This window comes from Colobus angolensis, unplaced genomic scaffold (assembly GCF_000951035.1).
Source record: "Colobus angolensis palliatus isolate OR3802 unplaced genomic scaffold, Cang.pa_1.0 Scaffold342, whole genome shotgun sequence".
Taxonomy (NCBI): Eukaryota; Metazoa; Chordata; class Mammalia; order Primates; family Cercopithecidae; genus Colobus; species Colobus angolensis.
The window spans coordinates 3,879,835-3,903,224 of record NW_012116733.1 but is presented as its reverse complement, the minus strand read 5'-3'; positions in this window follow the sequence as shown (position 1 = coordinate 3,903,224).

Sequence of the window (23,390 nt, the reverse complement as noted above, 5' to 3'; positions counted from 1 at the left end):
GAAAAGAGAAGGGAAAGACAAGACAGAAAGGAAAATATAAGCCTCTTCTGCTCCACAAACTCTTCCTTAACACATTGCTGCAGGTAAATCATTCATTTGTCATTTAGGAAAATATCTCAAATAATATTCTCCCCTGATTCAAATAAAACTTCCAATGCCAAGCCGTGCTGGTTGCCAGAAGTGTGTCTGGGTTAATTGCACACCTGCATTTTATTTCAAGTAAATTGCATGGTGCCCCCCTCTTTGTGCCCCTCACAAAGCAGGAGCCCACCTGTCTGGAGGCTCTTTGGGCAATGAAGGGCTGCAGGAAAAAATTAGTCATCCTCTTTTCTTCCTTGCGACTTCTTTGACCTTGAGACTTCTAATGGCATCTCAGACAAAATGAACATAATCTAATGGACAGCGGGGAAGAGGGAACGGCTGGGTACATCTGTCGTATTACTGGGCTGTCTGAACAGTCAATGAAGCAGGGCCAAACCATAAGAGGCCTGTTCAGTTTAGCTCCAGGGTCTGCAGAGAAGGAGCACAATCATTTATCTTTATTTACTGAACTCTGCTTTCTGTTTAAGGAAAAAAAAAATTGACAGGTTGACAAAAACCCGCGTTGGCGCTGCCCGCTGCCCAGAGATAAATGCTATTTGTGCTCTAGAGAGTCAAGGACAGCTCACGATGCCCTTTAGCTGGTTTTAGTAGGTGCCTAGTATACGGGAACAAAAATGCCAAGGCACTTGGATCTTCTCTCCCCTCAAACACCTCCACATCTTCTCATAGAAGGATTCCTGTAGATGGATCCACAAGCAGGAAGTTTTGCAAGGAATGGGAGGAAGAATTCTTCAAGGAAGCAAAGCAGACCAGAACAATTCGGGCCACAGAATCAGAGAACAAAGTCAACAGGGAAATGCTGAATATCCCATAGGTTTCTTTATGAAGATAGATCTGTCCATGGCATCCATAACAATATACACTGTCTTGTATTCATAAAATAAGGACACAAGTAATGCATCTTCCAGCTGCAGAGAGAAATTTAACGAGCAGGAATTCAGAAATAGGCCTTTAAAGTTCTGCCCACCTATGTCTCTTCCTCACCATGTCATACCACTCATCCTTTTAGTGAGCTTACCACACTTTTCTTAGTACAGTCATTGCCAAAGTGGGATTTCTGTCACTCAGGGAATGTATAGGACTCTCAACTGGGAGAGGAGAAAATATGAGAGTTTCTTTTTTTTTTTTCCACTTCTTTCCTTTCCTCTTTCATCTCATCCTTTAAAATTTCTATTTGTTATGGGGATTTTATAGTGTACATAATGTATTTGTACAGTAGTATCTGGATATTATTTCTAAATATAAAAGAGGAGCAATATGTGCACATAAACTTTTTGCAAATGGGAAGCACGATGAAATAAATTTAAGACCATTTCAGAGCTTTAGTAATGTGCTATGTCCATTAAGATTAATCCCCCAGGCTAATTACCTAGGCTGAAGTTGCCCAGCTGTTTATGGAGACAGTTTTCCAGAAATTCTGGAAAATATTTACCTCTTTATCTTCCCTAATTCTTGGAATAAATAATTGTGTACAAAATTGGTATAGCATCATTCTTTATCTCTCTGCTAAGATGATTCATGTGTATTTTGTTATTACCAATAGTCAAATTTTGAGATAATCTCCGCACTTGTCCTCTGTCTAATGCCGTTTACATAAGAAATACCAAGTATCTTGTGGGACAGGGGTTGCATTTGGAGACTGAGTGGGAAACATGTAGGAAAGACTGAGGCTTGGAGTTTCCTGCATTTGGGCCTAGGAGAGTGTCTTAGGAGAGTAGCAGAAACCTTGCATGACACAGTGACTCTGCTTTGGGGCACTGAAACGGACAGCTCAGAAGTAGACCCATCCATTTCCATCCTCTTGACCGGCTTTGATGTTCTGTATTTTAAGTATTTGCTTTAACTACATCAAAAAGGACATGAATGTGAGGCACAGGTGTGTGCCTATGAAGAATTTTAATGTTAGAGGATTAAATGGAGGTCTGAGCAGAGGCAGGGGATCAGCATTCTGGAGCCAGGATTGGTTCTGGACAGCTCCATGCAGGGTATGCTGCAGCAGTGATTAGAGATCCGTCATCCTGTTGGAGGGATGGGATGAGTGGAAACAGCAGAAAAAGGGTGAATTCTAAATGTTCCAGAGGCTGAGCAGGGAAGCATGAAGAAAAGTTGGAAGGGATTCTACTGACACAGAGCCATGATCTCATTACATGGGTACAAATGAACCAGATAGACACGAGGATATGAACAGAATGAGAAGAGGCCACTCAGAGGGTGTGAGTAGAGGGACATTAAATGATAGTGGCCCAGAATGTGCTAGGTTGAATTTACTACAAGTGATCCTTGAATTCTCAGCAGTGGGTCTTGGAGAAGGAGGCTGATACATTCTGCTGAGTCAAAACTGGCACCTGTGGAGGCCAGTAGGATGGGGAAGGTTATGTCTCTAAAAGCCACTTTAAAAGTTTGTGATCCATAGTGTGTGCTGGATTGCAACACTGTCACTGTGTCAGACTTTGTCATGTTTAGGGAATTCACCTTGACTAATGCAGTGGATGAGGCCACCAGAACTTGACACTATAGACCAGAACAATTGAAGAAGCAAAGAAGCCATTTGTGAACATCGGCTCGAGTGCTGTAAATGTCACAAACCCCAGTTAACCTGACTTCCCTTGCTCTAAGCTGTTTGCTAAAATTGTTGACTAATATTTTCTACCCCCTGAGGAAATAAATAATCACCAAGATTTTTTAATTGTGTTAACTAAGAAAACAATAAATTTGTAACAAAGAGTGTAGCTATATATTTCATCCACTTACTTAATGGTTTATGTAAATAAAAAACAATTTGGGGGCGTTGTGATGAGCATTTTCTGAAAATGTCTCAACTAATTATTATTTTCTATTCACTTTGTTATAATTGAACAATTCAACTCATAGCTGTTAAGAATAATGATTTTGAGATACTAAACATAATTACCATTTTCTTCCTTGATGTTTATTTCTTATGTTATTTATATAGTAATTGTGCACTAGTATCTATGAATGGCTGTATACTTTTTACTCATTAAAATCAGTTCCAAATATGAGTTTTTGTTTCTATTTGATTTAATAAGCATTGAACATTTAGCTGTATGCATAGCACTGTGCTAGGTGCTGGAATTGAAGGTGTAGACCTCGTGGGCTATCAAACACAACACTCTAGGGCATGCTTTGTATAAAAATAAACTTCATTGTCTCAGAACGTAACACAACAGATTACTTCTCTTTCATTTCAGAGTCCTGTGTAGATCCTTTTTTGTTTTTCTTGGAGACTATCCTCTAGCACTGAGTTAGAGGTCCAATGTCCTACTGTCTCTAGATTCTGCTATCTTCTACACAGGATCTCCAAGGTTCCTGTAGAGGGAAAGAGCTAGAGGGCTGCATAGGGTGAATTTCAGTGCAGATCTAGAGGCAGCTTCATTGCTTCTGTGAACATTTTATTGACTAAAGCCTAATCACCTTTCCAACACACACTACAGTTGACCTTTGAACAATATGGATTTGGATAGCATGGGTCCACTTATAAAAGGATTTTTTTCAACCTCTCCAACCTTGGAGGCAGTAAGACCAACCCCTCTTCTTCCTCCTTCTCCTCAACCTACTCAACATGAAGATAGTGAAAATGAAGACCTTTATGATGATTCACTTCCATTTAATGAATAGCAAATATATTTTCTTCTCCTTATGATTTTAACAGTTTCTTTCCTCTACCTTACTTTATTGTAAGAATAAAGTATATAAAACATGTAACATGTCATATGCAAAATACGTGTTAATTGACTACATTATTGGTAAATCTTCTGGTCAATAGTTGACCATTAGTAGTTAAGCTCTAGAGGAGTCAAAAGATGTACACAGATCTTTGACTGCACAGAGGTTGGTTCCCCTAACCCCCATATTGTTCAATGGTCAACTGTACTAGCTCAGTTTTTCAACTTCTTCTCCCGGTACAATAAGCTAATTAGACATGTAATCTCACGTCCAAGTTCTAGCAGGCAACAGTTCTACCAAAGTTTATTCACTGCGTAATATGCATAGCCACTGTGCAGCAGCACAATCTTGACTCACTGCAACCCCAGACTCCCTGGTTCAAGCAATTCTCCTGCCTCAGCCTCCCGAGTAGCTGGGATTACAGGCATGCACCACCACACTCAGCTAATTTTTGTATTTTTTAGTGGAGACAGGGTTTCGCCATGTTGGTCAGAAGCATCTCAGTCTCCTGACCTCATGATCTGCCTGCCTTGGCCTCTTAAAGTGAGCCACCATGCCTGGTCAATCTTTTAAACCTCTTTTTCTTTATTAGTTTTATTGCCTTTAATCATTCAGTTTCTAAGTCAGTGACACACACACATTAGATGCTTGTTATGGCATCACCTCACTTAAAGGTACTCATACCTGTACATGAGTATAACTATGCTATAATTCAGTATACAAATAAACCCTAGAATTAGATAGAAGGGATAAGCAAGAGTTAAACCTAGAAATGACTGCAGGATCCAGATCATAGTAAAGTGAGAAAGAGATGTGATTTAGCAGGGGCATGCAGGCATAAAACAAGGAGAAGTAGAGGTACAGTAACCATTTAGGAGATAATTGTTATAATCAGAGAAAGGATAGCAAGGGTCTAAACCAAGGTTACATCGAAGAAACAGAAAAAAAGAGAGGCATCTGAAAGATATCCTGAAGGAAGAACATCTGGCTTTGTTGAAAAGTAGTCAATCAATGTCAAAGGCACAGGTCCTCATACCAATTACTCAATTTACTCACGGTTTAATTTTCTTTATCCTTTGAAGCCTCCCTCTGAGGCTGAGATGATCAAATCTAACCTATAGATTTACAAAGTTTGAGGATCAAATTATATTAGTAAACAAAAACGTTTTGTAAACTATAAAATGTAATACCAGTGTTAGTTAAATCATGGAGTAAAAAGAAAACATTTACACATTCCTCCAAACCTCTGTGCTTGAGTAACTATGAGAATGTTACATTCCTAACAGGAATGATTATTGGAAGTGGTAAGTGGGACATGATGATGCACTTGGTGTTGGCCATGATAAATTCGAGTTTGTCCAGATCTTCAGGTGGATATATCTGGAAATGGCATGTCATGGTTGGGTTACCCAGAAGAAGGCTCTGAGATGGTGTGCAAATGATTTTTTTTTAAAGAGAATCCAGTAGGAAAGTGGGGAAGTAGCACAGAAAAAGGGAAGAGGCCAAGCAAGGCTGAGATTTCAGGTAAGGACCTGTGGAGGATAACCTCAATCTGATCCAGGAAAATTCTGAATTTTAAGTCATGCCTCTGTCTTCATTCTACAGGAAGTGAGGGTGCCAGGCTTTCATATTCGAGTAGCCCTAGTATTCACTCACTGGCTAAGAGCCTAGGGAACACAAACTTTTAGGTTTGCCTGAATTGGCAAATTTACTCTAGGAACCAAGTATATAAATGCAGCTAAAGAAGAGCTGCAGGTGTGGTCAGCTGGAATCAGGAACCTGGGGGCTAGAAACAGCAAAAGGAATATGATGGAATCTGAGGGAAGCTTCAAAAGTACAATTTTTGATTTTAGGAAGGGTGAAATGAATAATCTGTTTTTTAGTGTCTAGTAAGTAATTAAAGTTAAGGGTTCTGTATATTAATGAAATGTATAAGTATATCTGAGCTTTTAATTATTATCTCTCTTTGCATATTTTTCCAATGTATAGACACTAATATTACCCCTACTCCTGTTTTCTTCTATTGCCCTTGGAGATCTGCAGACAGAATTGTGACCTAGGCAAAGTTATCTTTCATGCTCTACCATACCTTTGGAAAGATCCTCCCATCTTTTCAACTATTATTGTATATATGACCCTCACCCCCATGTTCTCCCAAACACCATGACACCCTGTCTTCACTCCCAGTGATATCCTAAACAAATTCATATGAAGTTTTACGTGCCTATAGAGATTAAGTTCTTTTTATCCTTTCGAACTCTTCATCCTTTCTCCTGACCTTTTAGAGATGTTATCATTTGATAACAAATTTATTTCTGATAGTAAAATTTTAGGTAATACCAGATGACTATTGAGTAGATTTAAAAAAAAAAAAAGTCTTATATTTTTTATTTTTTACAACTTTTTACAGAACATAAGGATTGGAATAGATTTAGCTCATTTTATCCTATGTTCATTTGATACTTTTTGATACACTGGATACTTACAGAATAGGTTATTTTTAGGGAAGATTTTGTTATCTCCAGCCATAGCTCAGTACCATGGAGCACTATGTGAAGAGTCAAACAATTTATGAGAATAAATATGAGATGCCGAGAAAGAAGACACAGTGCTTGAGCGGAAGGAAGTGAGCCCCACTTTGCAGGGTCCTCTGTTTTTCGCACTGGTATACAGACATTTTAGACGTGTCTTGAAGGCTAATTTTCTTGCACAGGCTGCTGTCTGAGCCCTTCAAATGAGGTTAGAAACGTTTTTTTCCTCCACGGGAAGTGAGGATTTATGTGGCAGAATTTTTACTTCGTAATTAATTTGGACCCCAACAGCGTGGAGATGGTGAGAAAGGGACCCTATTAAGACTTGATATTAAGTTAATAGCAGGTGACAGTGACTTCATCAAAACCCCTGTGCAAAACATCAAGTAGATGGAAATTTCAGTTCTGGTACATTACTCAGCTGAGTATCATCAGACCTGCTTACAAGGGTCATAAAGATTATTTGTACATGAAAGAAGGGCCTGTCCATCAAGCTCAGTATGAAAGAGAAGCAGGAAAATTACCATTTCATCAAATGCAAAAAAAAAAAAAAAAAATCAGTGCAATTCTTTTAATGAAACTCCCAAGACTTCAGAAAATTCTCTCTGGCTATTTTTCATTATTTCTTTAGACAGACAGACACATACACACACACACACACACACACACACACACACACTCCTGCCAGAAAAGTAAGTGAGGGATGAAGAAGAGCTGAGACAGGTATCACTAGCATTTCCATCTCTTCCATGAAAAATCACCATGGGAGGAGGAGATGAGAGGGCAGCAGAGAAGACGTCTACTGTGATTTACACGAAATTTGCTAGCTAAATAGTTGGCAAGGGTCATTTGATGAAATGGAAGCTTGGTAAAGCTAAGATAAATGCAAAGAAAAAGCACAGCCTATTTGGAATATTAACCTCTCCAATTCATTGCTGTATAAGGTCATCACGTATAGATCAGGGATCAGGAGAAAAAGCAGTCAACAGAAAATGTCTGAATAAAATTTCCTCCAAGTGACAACATTTTTCACTGTGTAAAGTTAAAATACAAAAGGGTGATTCAATTAAGTATTCAAGGCATACAGGCGTTTGGGAGGTCATGAGACACCCATTTAGTTGGAATGTTTTGAATAACTGGCACAGGAAGACTGGAACATCTTCTATTTACCATAGATTGAGCCCAGATTTTAGCAACATTTCTGTATCATCTGAATAGGAAGCTTGGAAGTTCTGTACAAGCGGACTGCAACAGGAATATCTTTGTTTCTTACCTCTGTCCCTTGTGCCTTCTATAAGCCAAAAGGACATTTCTGATTAATACGGTAATTAGATGGTTATTAAAAACAGTAATCATCCAGAAATTATTTGGTGTCATAGACATCCCATGCAGAGAAAATATTTGAACATTTAAAAGTTGAACATTACAATTGGCTTCATATGCAAGAAGCCAAAGGGGACATAAAGAATTTTTAAGTTCCCAAGAAAGCACTCACAGTAAGAACAAGTTGTCTTCTTGATCAGGTTGGAAGTTAGTGCCACACATCCTATAGATTCCCCTTGTGGTTAGTAGCAATGAGCCAATTTCTATTAATGAAGAGCTCATGTTTACGGCTAATATAGAAGAAAATGTACTGAAGTGGGGAGCTCAGTCATTCACTGGAGATAGCTTAATTCTGGTAATTTCCAATTTCCAAGCTTGTTTTAATTTGTTATCAAAGTAATCACTCATTCCAGCTACAGTCAGAAATAGCTTTTTGTTGTCAGTAGCCTGACAGATTATTCAGATGAAACTCCATTTTTTAAAGCTCACCTGCTCAGCATCTGTGATATGCTCACAAGTTCCAATAGGTATAATTTTCAAGCATCAGAGCCAGGCTGAAAAGAACTTAGGCTGCTTTTCTGCAGTTTTCTGAGCCAGGTAGTATATTTTGTGACTCCACATCCTGATTGAAACTCATGTAAAAAGAGCAGAATATGACGGGAACAGGGCTGAGAGGATGGCGTGTCCACTGGATTTTATCATTTGTGCCAACCTAGTCTTACAGACTTCCTTGCCTGTCCTCATCATAGGAAACATTCATCTGGATTTTGCTACAGATACGATACTGCTCTAGCAGGACTGCCCCCGGCTTTTCAAGTACTGGTCCATATTTCTTTGATTCATAATTGTCATTTATTTACAATGTCAAGGAGAATGGTCAGCTCAGTGTGTTTGGCCAGCTGCATGGAAGCTTAGCAAATTATGCTGTGCAAATACTAAACACTATTTAGAAATTAAACTTTGAGATGCATATTGAATTATGCAATTTGCAAAGACAATTGCACCACCAGAAACTTGGACATTACTTTACATTGTCTTATCAGCGATGAAGTAATGACATAAAATTTCTTACTCAGTGTACGAATCGGTTTTAAAGCCATGGAGACTGAGGAACACAGGAAGCATATGGAATTTTAGTCTGTGGAGAACCTGGAAAGGCCTCAGGACCACTTCCACAGGAGAGGGAACTGCAGCCTTGCTTGATTGACATAGTCACGTTTATACAGCTTGGTAAGGTTACAGCAAGGATTAGAATCTTGATTTACAGCCAGGGTTTTCTTTACATCTGAAGAAAAACAACAGTTGAAACAGAAATGGCAGGACAAGAAGAGACAAGAAAAAGAGATTAATCTGGGGTGTAGTGGGAACAAAAAGGAAAAAGAGAACTAGGAAAGGGCATACTTGTCTCAAAGACCCCTTAATCCTTCTCAAATTTGTTATCTCTGTTGACCTCCTGGAAGCCCCAGTTTGTTTATGTATGTGTTTGTTTATTTATTTATTTTTTTGAGATGGAGTCTCTCTCTGTCTCCCATGCTGGAGAGCAGTGGCGCTATCTTGGCTCACTGCAACCTCCACCTCCTGGGTTCAAGCAGTCCTCCTGCCTCAGCTGCCGTGTAGCTGGGATTACTGGTGTGTGCCACCACTCCAGGCTATTTGTTTGTATTTTTAGTAGAGATGGGGTTTCACCGTGTTAGCCAGGATGGTCTCAATCTCCTGACCTCGTGATCTGCCCGCCTCAGCTTCCCAAAGTGTTGGGATTACAGGCATGAGTCAGTGAGCCTGGCTGCTCCAGTTTTTTAAAGCAAAATATGGGAAGAAGATGGCCAGAATAGTTAAAGCTGATTGTCACTAAAACCACAACTTTAGGATATGCTTTCTGAATGTATACAGAAACACTAGCAAACCCTCATTGTCACTGTGCAGCTTCCAGGGATGATAATGAAGAATTGTCTCCTCTTTATTGCTTTGGCTGATGCTTGAGTCTGTGGCGCCAAGAATCTGGATCTCTCAGAGCCAGGCAGTGGGAAAACAATACATTAGCATTAAATAATGGGATCTCTGGTGCCCGGATTGCAATGGAGAAAGGGTTAACTAAGCTGGGGCTTTGTATAGTAGGAGCTTCTGTAGATAATCACTTGCTTTTCTAGGCTGGGAGGGGGAAAAAAGAGCCTTGGGGGAGGAAAACATAGAATGCACTAATCTTATGATAAAAATAATATGATTCGTATACCTGCTATCTCTCCCCACCAGGTTTCGGCTCTCTCCACAGAACACCATAATGCCCATAAATGTCAGTAAAAATAAAAATTTCTGTTCCATTAAACATGTGAAAAATATGTTGCATTGAGTACTGTTGATTTGGGAAATGCATTTTTATCCCTCTGAACTGGTCCATACAAACTGTGGCTGCCACAGGTGGCTGTGTGTTGGGCTGGGGCCGGCTTTGCAACGTTAGGCTTACCAGAGCCATATCACATCCAGTGTGCACCATTTGGGTCTGCATACTACATTAGCTCTGCTCAGGTTCTAAGGTCCACAATCTGACCAACCTGCTCTGAGAGTTTACTGTGGGTTTATGGTCTCCAGTGAAACACACTCTGCTTTTGTTTCTATTCAAAGAGGCTTAAACCATGGTGGTGCCTCCTAAGGCAGGATGGAATTATCATCATACACAATGTGACATCAAGAGATAACATCTGTACTGGCTTCTAATCCACCTGGCAACAGAATTGGCTACAATAACTCACTTGAGTGCAGGAGGTAAGATGGGAACATCAGTCCACCAACCATTTAGGAAACAGTACTTCTCCATCCACCACATGCCAGGCACTGTCCTGAGAATGCCACTTTGTTCTTGAGCATCTACCACGTGCCAAGAGTTTGGCCCTCATGACCTCCTTCATTATTATTTTCCTCATTTTTATAGTAAAGAATCTAAGTCAGGAAAGATTTTTGGCTAGGGTTGTGCTCTGTGACAAAAGATTCATCTCCAGTCTAATTCCTCACTTTACCCCTCTCCTCTTTACCGCTTACCCCTCTCTCAGTCTAATTCCTCACCTTACCCCTCTCCCGCTTCAGCTACGGCAGTGCAGTATCATAGTCTTCTGTTTCTCACCTCCAGGCCTATGTATGAGTTGCTTCCTTTCTGTGTAACTCCCTTCCATATGCCTCCTCTTCTTCTTTCCTTAATTGTAACTCACTACTCCAGATTCTTTTGTCAGAGACAAATATCAGATTAATAAGGAAAATGATGTTTACATATTCAGGTTACTGCAACAGGGACAACCTTTCAAATCTGAAGATCAGAGTGCCTCAGCAGTGTGACTTTGTCTTAGATTTTTGTAGAAAGGAGTGGACAAGTTACAGGTGGGGTGATTTGCAATGGAAAGTCTCAGTCAGTCAACCAAACAGGAAATGTTTCTACTTTTATGGGGACAACTTTTAACCTCAGCTACTAATTCATGAGAAGAATAGGAGGCTGCAAGGTCCACGTCTGACCTTTCAGTAAGTTCAGGCAAAATAAGAAAGGTCTGTGTTTGGCTTTGTCACAGATAAACAAGAGAGTTATTTGTGAATCTTATGGGGAGTTGTGAGAAGAGTGGACCAAAAGTCTTTCCAAGTCATAGGGGAAAGGATGATGCTTTGGCTTCCCAGAACACGAAAGGGTAGGGAGATTTCTTAACCATTGTCTTTTTATGGCTCAGATGAAGTTTAACATTGTCACATTTCAGCAATTATCACTCCATGCCTTCAGTCTGTATCAGGATCTCCCCTCCTTATTTCCAGAACACTCTGACCCTACATCAATCATCCCACTCATTACACTATATTTACCTATGTGATTACTTGACTGGCTTTCCAGCTAACCATCAGTTTGAAGACCATGATTTTCTCCTTGCCATTGTATCCATCCCCTTAGCTCAGTACCATGGTTACTGGAGGCTTTCGTTAAATGTGGACATAGAATGGGTAGATTTAGACTAGTAAGGAGGTTTCTACAGTAAGGGGAAAGTTTGAACAAAGGCACAATGCATAAGCCTGACTGGTGTGAAGGGGATGGATGAGAAGGAAGGTTGGAGAGCGAGATGAACCCTGGACTCTGCAATGGTTCCTTGTTCTACAAGGGCCTCTCCAGTGCAATCCTAAGTTAGGGCAGAGGATGCCCTTCAACACACTGATTTTTTCTAGAGCTCGGTCTTAAGTGTTCCTGGGCTGTCACTTTCACCCCTTCCCCTGTGGCTGATTTTTCTGCCGTTCTGATGACGTTGCTGTCAGAAAGTTTTTCCTGGCAGGAAAGTTCAGCAAAGGGAAACAGAGGGTATTGTATTCCATCTGTAGCACATGAATCCCTTCTCTTCTCTCTGCTTCCGCCCTACTAATATTTATAGGTATCATTATGCCTCTCTTAGCTATCATTTTTCCAAGCGGCAACAGCACCAGTCTTTCCATTTTGCCTCATAAATCAACTCCTCCAGCCCCTGTAATCATCTCCCTCCTCCTCTCTGAACTCTCCAGAGTCTGTCAGTATCTTAATAAGGTACCCCAAACTGAAGGCTCCTCTCCACCAGAGTACGGAAGCAATTACCCGCCTATTAGGGGGATGGCATATGCTAAAAAGACACTTTGGCCTTGTGGATGCCATTTTGGAGTTCAAGCTCATTTCTCACGTGTGGCCACTTCTCCGGTTCAGAAGGTTTTCTGTGCAATTGTTATCACTGCACCTCTTCTCTCCCTACCACCTGCAGCCAGACAAAGATTGGAAGTAGGCAGGATTTGCTCTCAGCCTCTCCTCCTCTCCTTCAGGACTCTCGCTTCTGGATTTCATCTTTGCATGTTTAGGCCTTCACAATGATCCATAAAGGCTTTTGAGGACTTTACTTGCTCTCTCCAACCGCAGGCTTTTCCCTTTTTCTGGTCCTCTTTCAAAGTGTATGAATTAGGCCTTAAAGTTGGGCGGACCTGTATTCAAACTCCAGGTCTACCATACTGACCCAGTGTGTAACGTTGGACAAGCTATTTAACATCTCTATGCCTCAGTTATCTTATTTGTAAAATGAGAATCAGAATCATATCCAACTCATGGCTTCCTGTGTGAATTAAAGGAAGAACTTATATGAATAACATTCAATTAATTCTAGTTGATGTCATTGTCCTCCTCCTCCATCTACTCTCCTCCTTTTCCGGTTCTTTTTTTCCCTTTTTAAATTTATACCTTAAGTGAGAATTTAGACCAGTAATGCATAAATGAAAGAGGAAGGAATGTATTTGCCCCAATTACCTAGACATCTTAGGACAAAGGTGGCTTTAATGGAGACTCTTATGTATTTTTATTTTCTTTGAGCATATGAAAGTGTGCTGTGATGATGTAGAATTTCATGAAGACACCCTTATCGACTACATTATTTACTCATTTTCACAATCCTTGAAACAAGAAGCTAGAAAGAAGAAGAAAGGAGACCTATATGAGAAACAAATTGACATTTCTTTTGAATGATACTATCTAGATAAGTAAGAAACAGAATGTATTTGGTTATATTAGAAAACATTCAAATATATGAATTGATAAAGATTATGTGAGAGGTACCTCTATAGCACTATCAGTCAGAGTCCAATTAGCAAAACAGAGCCTTTTTACTTAGCAATTAGCAAAACAGAGCCTTTCTACCAGGTAGGTCAGTAGTAGAAATTTCTTTCAGGCTACTAGCTGTAAGAAGATGCTACTATCCCTAGGGCTGGAGAGACCAAAGGGAAAGGTGGTATTATCAGAGACTGAGGGTCAGGGTTGTCTGACCGAAATTGAACTTACGCTAAGAGTTGAAACAAAGGGCAGAGGCCACAGTGTTCAAAATGGCTGCCTTGGGGCATGAGGTGGTGAGGCTGCGGGTGTGACCAGAATTTTTCCATTTTCCTTTTATAACGTTTACCACCACTGACTGAACTTAGTAAAAAACTGGTTTGCAAAAATTGTGAATAAGCTCCTGTGAAACACACTAGAGAAGGAGAAGGGCAGAAAATGAATCTGAGAGCAAACAGGTGAATAGATAGCACAGCTAGAATTAGCAACACAATATCTCTAATACCAGCCAATAACATGCCCAAGAGGTTAGAGGATTATACTAATGGCTAAAACTTTCTCTCTCCCATTCCTCTTCATCACTACCTCCATACTTACCTCTGTTTCACAGATGAAAGGAAGGGTGCTGTCCCCTAAAGAAAAGCAAGTTCTGTTATTAGTCAGGGTTCAGTTAGAAGACAGAAACCTACAACTAATTTGGCCAGGCAAAACTTAATATGAAGGATTGATAAGTATGTAAAAGCAATTCACTACCAAAAGGGATGAAAAAGAGCTCTAGGGGCTAACAGAGGTGGCAACTGTAGAAACTAACTAACTACCACCTCTCAGGTTGAAAAAAAGTGGTCAAGAAGAAACTTGGAAATTCAGAGGAGGACTCCTGAGGGTGAGACCCAGCCTCCTTGGTCCAGCTGACAAGGAAATGAAGTCCTTTGCAGGGTGACAGCTTACATATCATGAAGTAAGACAAAAACAAGGTGGGGTTGCAGCCGAGAAGCAATTAATTAATAACTGGCACACTGCTGAAGCTTAGCAATTTAGATTTTCATTGGCAGAGTTTAAGTCTTGCCATTTTACCATTTAAGCTGTCATCTAGGGGTAAAATTCAAGACAAATACAAATCCATACATTTGATTAAATTTGAAACTGCAGGCAGCAATGTGTGTGGCTTTGGATATTCTATATGAGTTTTGAGAGCCTCCACCAGGTATGATTCATTACACTGAAAGGCTGCTAAATATGGAGTCTATCTTGATTGAATCAACAAGAGGAAATTCCCCTGTCTGTGGGCAGAATGTTCAAGTAGAAACCTAGGAAATTGCTTTCCTCTCCTCTTTGCTTATCTAAGTCAGATCCTTGCTTTAAGGTTCAGTTGAAATCCTATCCCCCTCCTCAGTCTGACATCATCTCTCCCTCAACACAACTCTTTTTTTAATGGTGTTTTTATTCATTACCATCCATTTGAAAAAGCCTAGTTTGCTCTCTCTTTCTCTCTCATTCATTCATTTTCTCTCTCTCTCTCTCTCTCTCTCTCTCTCTGTTCTCTCTTGTGTGTGTGTGTGTGTGTGTTCGTGTGTGTGTTCAATAAGTTTTCATTCACCAATCTGATTGTTGGTTTCTTAAAATAAAGCACCTTGTCCGGTAACTGTCATGCTCAATGGAAGTGGCAATCTGTGCTTTGCGAATTCACTGATTCTGTTAGAAGTTTATGATGAGGGTCTGATATTTAAATCTGAGGCACACTTTGCAAATGATTTGAATTTTGATAGAAAGGAGTTTGTGCATGTGTGAGTGTACACACACAAGGGTGTGTGTGTGTGTGTGCTGGTTGCGATGGTAAGGTGGTTCTCATTTCTAAAAAATAAAAGCAGAGTGCATAGTGGTGAGTACAACAACTAATTTACTGGCTGGAGATGAGCAAACAAATAGGAAGCGGACAGGAGACTATGGTGCAATAACCAAGTATTTGAGACATCTTCTTGTCTCATTTTCCCTCTCAGGATCATAAACCAGTGCTTTTGCATATTATATCCTTATGAGTGCACAAAAAAACTGCTTTGATTAACACTAAGCTCCATGCAGGAAATTATTCTCCTTATTCTCAGCACCCCAAGAAAATGCTGGTTCTCTTTGTGCTGTTTGTTCTTGGTGAATGAGTGTGAGGAATGAAAGATCTATTAGGGCATCTCTTCACCATCTTTTCAGAGTTGCATTATTCCCAGAATAATACAGTCTCTTCCTCTGCCTTTTGTCCATTCTGGTTTTTTATTTTGAGAGCGGAAGCTGCCTGCACTTAGTTGGACAGATTGTCCTTTACTAATAAATCTCAGCATCAGGACCTGCTTCTTTGTACTAAGTCAGAATTTTAGACTTTATTTTTCTGACACTTATTATACCAAAATATACTTTTTCTCCAGTGTTATTCATGAACTTTCCTATTTTGACTTTTGCTCAGAAGTAGTCTCTGGAAAGATGGACTGCAGTGATTATTCCAGACACTGTATTCAAGCACCCAACACTGCTGTGACTTAGGGACATGGTGTATTTAAAAGCCAAATAAAAGAAAGCTGAGAGCCCCATTTATACGCTATGACTTTGCTCTGTCTCCACAATTCCCATTGTGAAACAAATTGAAATCTCTTTCCTCCATCTCTTCCTCCCTTCCCATTTCCCCAAATATTTTCAGAGTGTCTATTATGCACCATTTATCCAGAAAACAAAGGTAACTAAAATTCAACCATAAGCCTTGGGGAAACAAGAACTATTATTTATTGAATACTGACTATTTTCCAGGAGTTTTATAATTCTAACTAACTTAATTTTTGCAACTGGAACAGATTGAAATTATTGCCATTCTACAGATGAAGCTCAGAAAGTAAAATAATTGGCCTATGACTACAAAACTGATAGAGACTGACCAGGATGGCAACTCAGTTCCTCAGAAAGCGTGTGCTTTCCACTCTTTTGTGGCCAAGGCCGCCACATGGATATGCACATGGTCACTGCATAGCATGATGAGTGTTGGAGGGAACAACTCATGGGGAGAACACTGAGGAAAGACATGAGCTGTGTTTTCTTTTTATTTTTGAGACGGAGTCTTTGTCGCCCAGACTGGAGTGCAGTGGTGCTATCTCAGTTCACTGCCGGCTCCACCTCCTGGGTTCACACCATTCTCCCGCTTCAGCCCTCTGAGTAGCTGGGACTACAGGAGCCTGCCAACTCACCCGGCTAATTTTGTTTTTGTATTTTCAGTAGAGACGGGGTTTCACCATGTTAGCCAGGATGGTCTCAATCTCCTGACCTCATGATCTGCCCGCCTCAGCCTCCCAAAGTGCTGGGATTAGAAGCGTGAGCCACTGCACCCGGCCTAGCTGTGTCTTTTCTCCTTTGTGGCTCCTCTCAGTGATCTTTAGAACTGAACTTTCCTTTGGGGAACATATTGGTAAGAGGGTTGTCTAGGGTGGACAAGGTATCTACTAACAAATAGGCACATGGCTGTTCTTCAGAACAAAAATAGATCCTTTCTCTGTATTTTCAGGGGGGGCAGACAGGACAAAAAACACCTGTTGGAGGAAGATTGATATGGACTTGAAATCAAGAAGCTCTTTTGATAGTTAGAGCTGCTCTGAAATGGAATAGACGTGTGAGAAGCATCCAATTCCCTGCCACCAGGAGTGCTGAGCAGAGCCCAGGCTGGAGACCACTACAGTTCCTTACAGGTCTAAAGCTCTGTGATAAACAAATTCACATTCTCCCTCAGGCTCCACTCTTGAGCTCTCAATGTGTAGCAATCACTTTTTTTAGTGATCATTTATTTCTTTTAGTTGATGGTTGAAACCAAGAGAGTGGAAACTCTTGGAGCTCCAATTCTTAGATAGATTTTGTATAGCCTAGTTTAAGAAATCAATACAATACTCTGTGCTCTCACTAGAGCAAATGTACAGGGAAGAGCCACTGACCTAGCATTTGTTAAATGAGTTGGAAGTGTGTTTCTGGTTGTATTTATTTTAAGATGGATACAGAAATTATGCAGAGTAAGTAATTGTAAATGCTGCAAATGGGCTAACAACTGAGGCTACATCCAAGCAATACCAGCTATTAAAGAAAAATGAAAATACTTTCTCAGATAATACAAAGCATCTTGAAATTTGGAATTGAACTTAAAAATATATTAGTATTTTACACTGTTGTCTCAACTTGAATTTAGTTCAATTCAATTAATTTGCAAACACTGAATTACAATAGCCAATCTAGAACTTAATTCTAAAAGATTTGGCCACAAAGAAACAAAACCCTGAAGGAAGATTTTAGGGTGGCATTTTTTATCCCTGTGGAGGCAAATTTTTTTTATTAATACTATTGGCTTTTGGTCATTTTTGTCAAAAATATATTTAACCAACTTAGGCATAAAAGACAAAAAAAGTGGTCATTTATTCCTTAAATTAACCCACCACTCTTGCTAGATTCCTTTCAACTGTATTTTCTGGGGAGTAGTCAAGGATTTATTCAAAATCATGCAATGCCTAAAATAATCATTATTCCCTCTATTATAGGTGGTATTATATCCGGGGCCCTCTCACTTACAGGCATGTCTGTCAAAGGGACCATTTTTCAGGCTCACAGTTCCCAAGACTCTGTCACTTTCTTACTTACAGAGGCCCAAAATGGAAACTATTTTTCTTTTCATTATGAGCTGTCACTTTTTCATCTTGGCACTGCAATGATAGACTTTCATTCATCTTCTATATTACCTTTCCTGAAACCTCTGACACAGACTGACACAATGCAAAATGCAGGAGATCTTGGAGCATACGTTGGCAATTTTGAGGGAAGGCAGCAGCTTGTCTCACTCCGTTATTTTAAATATATATTGAAAATGCTGAGATTCCCAGAGAGGTACACTGGAAATGCTAATGTGCTATGCTCTGTTTTTACACATCCTTATAATTTGGATTTCCTCCCCAACCCCAAACCAAAGTGAAGAGATGGCAAAAGGGCAGCAGAGTTGCCAAGACTTTACCTGAGTGGAGGGCAAGAGCAAAAAGTTTGCTCAAAATCCATGAAGACAAGAGGCAAACAAGGGGAATGAGGGTTTCTCAATTTTTTCCGAGACTGTTGAGGAGAACAGTAATTCCTGTATGTCTATTAAGCTGCTCTAGTCACAAAATAAGTTCTCAGGCAAGTCCACCCCTCCTCACAAGCCCAGGTCTTCAGCAGAAAGGTAGTAATATTTCACTAGCCATTATAAGGGTCCAGAGGCATTTCTGTGACTCTGTTCCCAATAGCGTGGGTCCAGAACATTCCTCATGGCATTGGAGGTCAAAGGCAGAGAAGGATGGGAAGAATAAGAAAAACCAGATCCAATTTAATCTTAGTGTCCTCAAACCATCATGAATTTCAAATCTACTTTTTGTTTATAGATATAACTATCCAATATATCAAAACTCATTGTCTTGTTTAGATTCTGAAGGCGTCAAAGAAAAAAGCACTTCACATTCTTGATATTTACATTTCTCATGGGGTTCATAGTTAGATACAGAAGAAATTATAAAAAAGGTAAACTTTGGTCTTTCTTGCTACACTTCCAATGGAGCCTAGATATTTATTGGATCATGTGAGCATGTGTGTGTGTGTGTGTGTGTGTGTATGTGTTCGTGTGCTCTTAGGATATTTTTGTAGCAAAACAAGCAGTATAGGAACACTCACAAGGAATGGGACAATGTTATCACAGCCCATTGTCTGCAAAGCAATTCTCATACTTGCTTTTAAATACTAAAATCTGATTGGCTAAGTAAGTCCCAGTTATATAAAATCTCATCAAGTGTCATCTCATCTGGAAGTCTCACTTTAATTTCTCAGGCAGATATTTGTCCCTCAAGTAGATTGTAAGCTATTTGCAGTTGGGGATTGGGTTTTATTTAACATTAGATCCCTAGTGTTTGACACAGTTCTTGCTTAATAAATGCCTGCTTATTGAATGGGATGGAATGGTAAAGGTTCTGACCGGATTCATTGCCCAGCTCTTTTTAATTCTGACCTGAGATGTGAGCCATTGGAGGTGTTTTCTTTTCACTAGAGGAGGGCTTTACAACGGGAAGTGAAATGCCTTTAGGCTGGGCATGAGCTCTTGAGTATTTCACAGCCCTTAATATTCCCTTTGTGTGTTTAATATTATCTCTCTGACTCAGTTAAGCTCAAAGTTTTGAATTCTTCCATTCCTTCTTGGACTGAGCTTCTAACACTCCCCATTTCATGGTATTTTCTGATCCCTGCTTGTTTCTTTTACTTGGGGTAACTTTTCTTTGAACCTGATAAAGACTAAAGACATTCTCTTACTTATATAAGGTTATGATCAATGTAAGCTTCCCTTCGCTTAGCTGCCACTAAGCCACACATGGAGAATCTAGCCCACCCCATACCTGAACAGGAAATCATCCTCTGTGCACTTTTAAACCCAACCCTTACAGCATATTGGAGCACCATGGAAGCTGAGGGTTGAGAAGGTATGAAGGATAAACAAAAGAAAAATGAAAAATTAAGGAATTATCCAGTGCAAACCTGTTAGGCTCATAATGATAGGGAAAGAGTGACAAGGCCAGAGGCACAGAGAAGTGTGTCCAGAAGAGACCTGCTCCTGTGGTACAAAGGCCAGAATGATCTGTCTGCAAATAGAACAAACAACCAGAGATATAACATGTGTCTAAATGTTCTACTTCCTGTTTCCAGAGCTTAAGTTATTGTTCCTTTTTCTGCTCCTCTCAAATTGTCTTTTCTACCCAGCTCAATCTCTCTCTCTCACTGGGCTAATCCAACTAGATGCTCTCTAGAAACAGCAACTATATGTTGTGTGACTCTCTGTTGTCTACTAACTGCTTCCTAAAGAAGTTCTGTGGAACATTGTCTCATTAGATGATTAAAGCACCAGTAGTGAAAGATCTTTGTGAAATGCAGCTTACTGGATCTTTTTCTTGGAGAGTCCTAACATGTGTTACCCTATTAAAGGTCCTGAGAAGTCTTTCTGCAAGGAAATATGTTTACATCACTTAAAGAAGAGTTTCACAATGGGTTTTGATAACAAAACTCTTCTTCATGTTATTGCTGATATTCCAAAAAAAAGTTTCTTAAACAAATCGTTGAGCTATAATTGCTCTACATATTCATATTTTTTCAGTAATTTCTTAAATTTTTCTTATTCAGTTTAATTTGGATGTTTAAGTCAGCACAGCCCAAATAACTGAAAAAAAGAATAAAGTTGGAGGACTAGTACTATCTTGTTTCAAGACTTCTAATGAAACAAAAGTGTTCAATACATGGTGATATTGAAGTAAAGACAGATAAGAAGTTTAATGGAACAGAATATAGATTCCAGAAATACATCTAAACACATATTAATGTGCTTTTCAACAAAATTACAAAAGCAATTCAGTAGAAGAAGGTTATCCTTTTTAGTAAATGGTTTTAAAACAAGTAGATATCCATTTAAAACAAGTGGATGAAGGCATAATGGGATATTGCAAAATAGAAAGAAAAACAAAGAAAAAAAGAAATAAGGAAAAGATACAATTTTAATTTATACCTCCTTATATCTTATGCAAAAATTAACTCAAATGGATCTTAGACCTAATGTGTAGCCTAAAACGATACAATTTCTAGAAGACAACATACTAAAAAATTGTCAAGACCTTGGGTTAGATTTGTTACTAAAAATGTAATTTATGACATAAAAATATTGATAAAATAAAGTATACCAAAATTAAGAATTTCTGGCGTTCAAAGACATGGATAATAGAATGAAAAGATAAGCCATGAACTGGGAGAAAATGTTTTAAAATACAGATCTAATAAAGAATTTGTATTCAGAATAAAGAGATAACTCTCAACCTTCAATTATAAGGCAAAAACCCACCAAATTAAAAAATAAAAACAAGATCTGGATAGTTTTTTTTAAATCAAAGAATATAAATGGATGGCAAACAAGTATGGGAAAAAAATGATCAGCATCATTAGTCATTAGTCACCTGCTTCCAGGTTTAGCCAAAACCTGGAAACAAATCAAGTGTTTTTCAATAAGTAAATGGGTAAACAAACTGTAGTAAAACATATAACGGCATACTACTTATTAGTAAAAGGAATGAATTATTGATATTCACAGCAATGTAGATGAATCTCAAGATACTCATGTTATGCAAAAGAAGGCAACCAAAAAATACTGTGCAATCTCATTTATGTTTGGGGAACTTGTTTATAATGCCCAAAGTCTGAATGTATTAAAATTCCCAGGTTGGACCTTGGTGTAATGTTAGGAATGTATATTTGTGACTTTTTTTTCTTTCCTTGGTAACTGGAAGAGGAAGAGTTATTCTCTATCACCTAAGAAGCAGTTCAAATGAAATGAATATTTGGAAGCTATGGCATTTTGCTGGAAACAGAAGGGTTTATTACATAAAAGTGAATAGAGAGGAGGTATGCCTTTATATAACTAAATTTTAAACCGTTTTCATATCGTATGTACTTTTTGCTCCTTATAACAATCCACCTAGGACTTCCCAGTAACAGAGCAAAGGTTACAGGTATAAAATTTTGGCTCACTACAAGTTAACAAGAATGGCTTAGGGACCACAGGCATGAGAATTCTCCAAAAGATCCTTTCCTTCCTTGATGTCACATCTTTTGTTAACAGTAGTCTATTTTCAATCTGTCCTGCCTTTTGCTGTTCTGGGGGAAAGAATGAACCCAAACAGAATCAAATAGAGGTTTCAGAATGGAGAAATAGTTGTGAGGCATGTTGGCATCGAAAGCCAGGGTTGCAGCCATGGAGGTATGCCACTCAGATACCACTTCCTACGGAACTGACCACTCCACCACAAGGAGTGCAGTTACCAAACATCCTTGAGTTGCAACACCAGCAGGATCTGCTTCCCTTTTTGAACCAAGACCACTCTCCTCATACATACTACCCAGCCAATAATTGAGCCCAGCAGAGGTACTAGGGCCTGGCTCTTTCTGCCCAGAGAGGGACCCCTTTAATGGTCCAACTTTGCTCTGAGCTCCCCCTTGGGTTGGCTGAGAATTTCTCAGATGTGTATCATGATCTGAGGCTCTCTCCCTGCCCCATTCTTCTTTCACTGCTCTTTTCTTTCACAGGTGCATCACAATCTGAAGGCTTTCCCTAATTCTGTCTTCTCTTTTGTTTTATCTTTCATAGGTATTAGTCCCCTAATAAATCGCTTATACTCTTAGCTCAGTCTAAGTATATGCTTCCCAGAGGATGCAACTGACACATCTGGAAATTAGGAACATATCATTGCTTAAAGTAAGGAGATAAGATTTTTCAATGATAGCTGAGAGTTGAGACAAAAACTGTTACATAAATGAAAGGTACATTTTAAAGTGCAAATGAAAGCAACACTGACTATCAATTCTCTCCTCAAAGGCCTCTGATGTCTCATCATTGCCCACAGGATGAATACAAGCCTTGTTAAGTAGCCTCAACAATCACTTTTCATTCTTCTTTCTAAAATTTCACTTTCACTCTCCTTTATGTACACCAGCTGCTCTGCTGAATTTATATGTTGACACAGAATTTTGGAACTGTAAGTGGCAAAGTTTATATCATTTTCTTACTTACTTTATAGATAAGAAAATGGATTCCCAGAGATCCAACTCTCCCTGCTCTCAACACACATTCTCTCTCTCAGTGTGTTTTTGAGTTTAAGCCAGCTCAGCCCAATGGAATCTTCTGCAATGATGGAAGTGCAGGTTCTGTATCTGCTCTCTCCGATATGGTAGCCACTAGCCAGAGTAGCTATTGAGCACTTGAAGTGTGGCTCATGTGGCCAAATGAAGTACATCTGACTGGTTGCTGTGGAATTGGACAGTGCAGGTCCAAGGCTTCACTCCCCTTCTTTCCTCTCATCTTCTTTCCTCTCATCTCATCTCATGCTTCCTGTTTTGGTGTTTTTTGTTTGTTTGTTTGTTTTCTAACTTCTACTTGTTAAAAAACTGTTCTTCCTAAGTCTAGGTCATTTTTCCTTAATGAGGCCTCCCTGGATCGTTTTAGCTTACTTAGAAAAGTTATACCTTTTGCATTAGTATCTTTGTTGGTATTATCATTCAACACATATTCAATGAGTGCATGCTATCTTCAAAGCATTGCAAAAGATGCTTGCTTTTAAAGC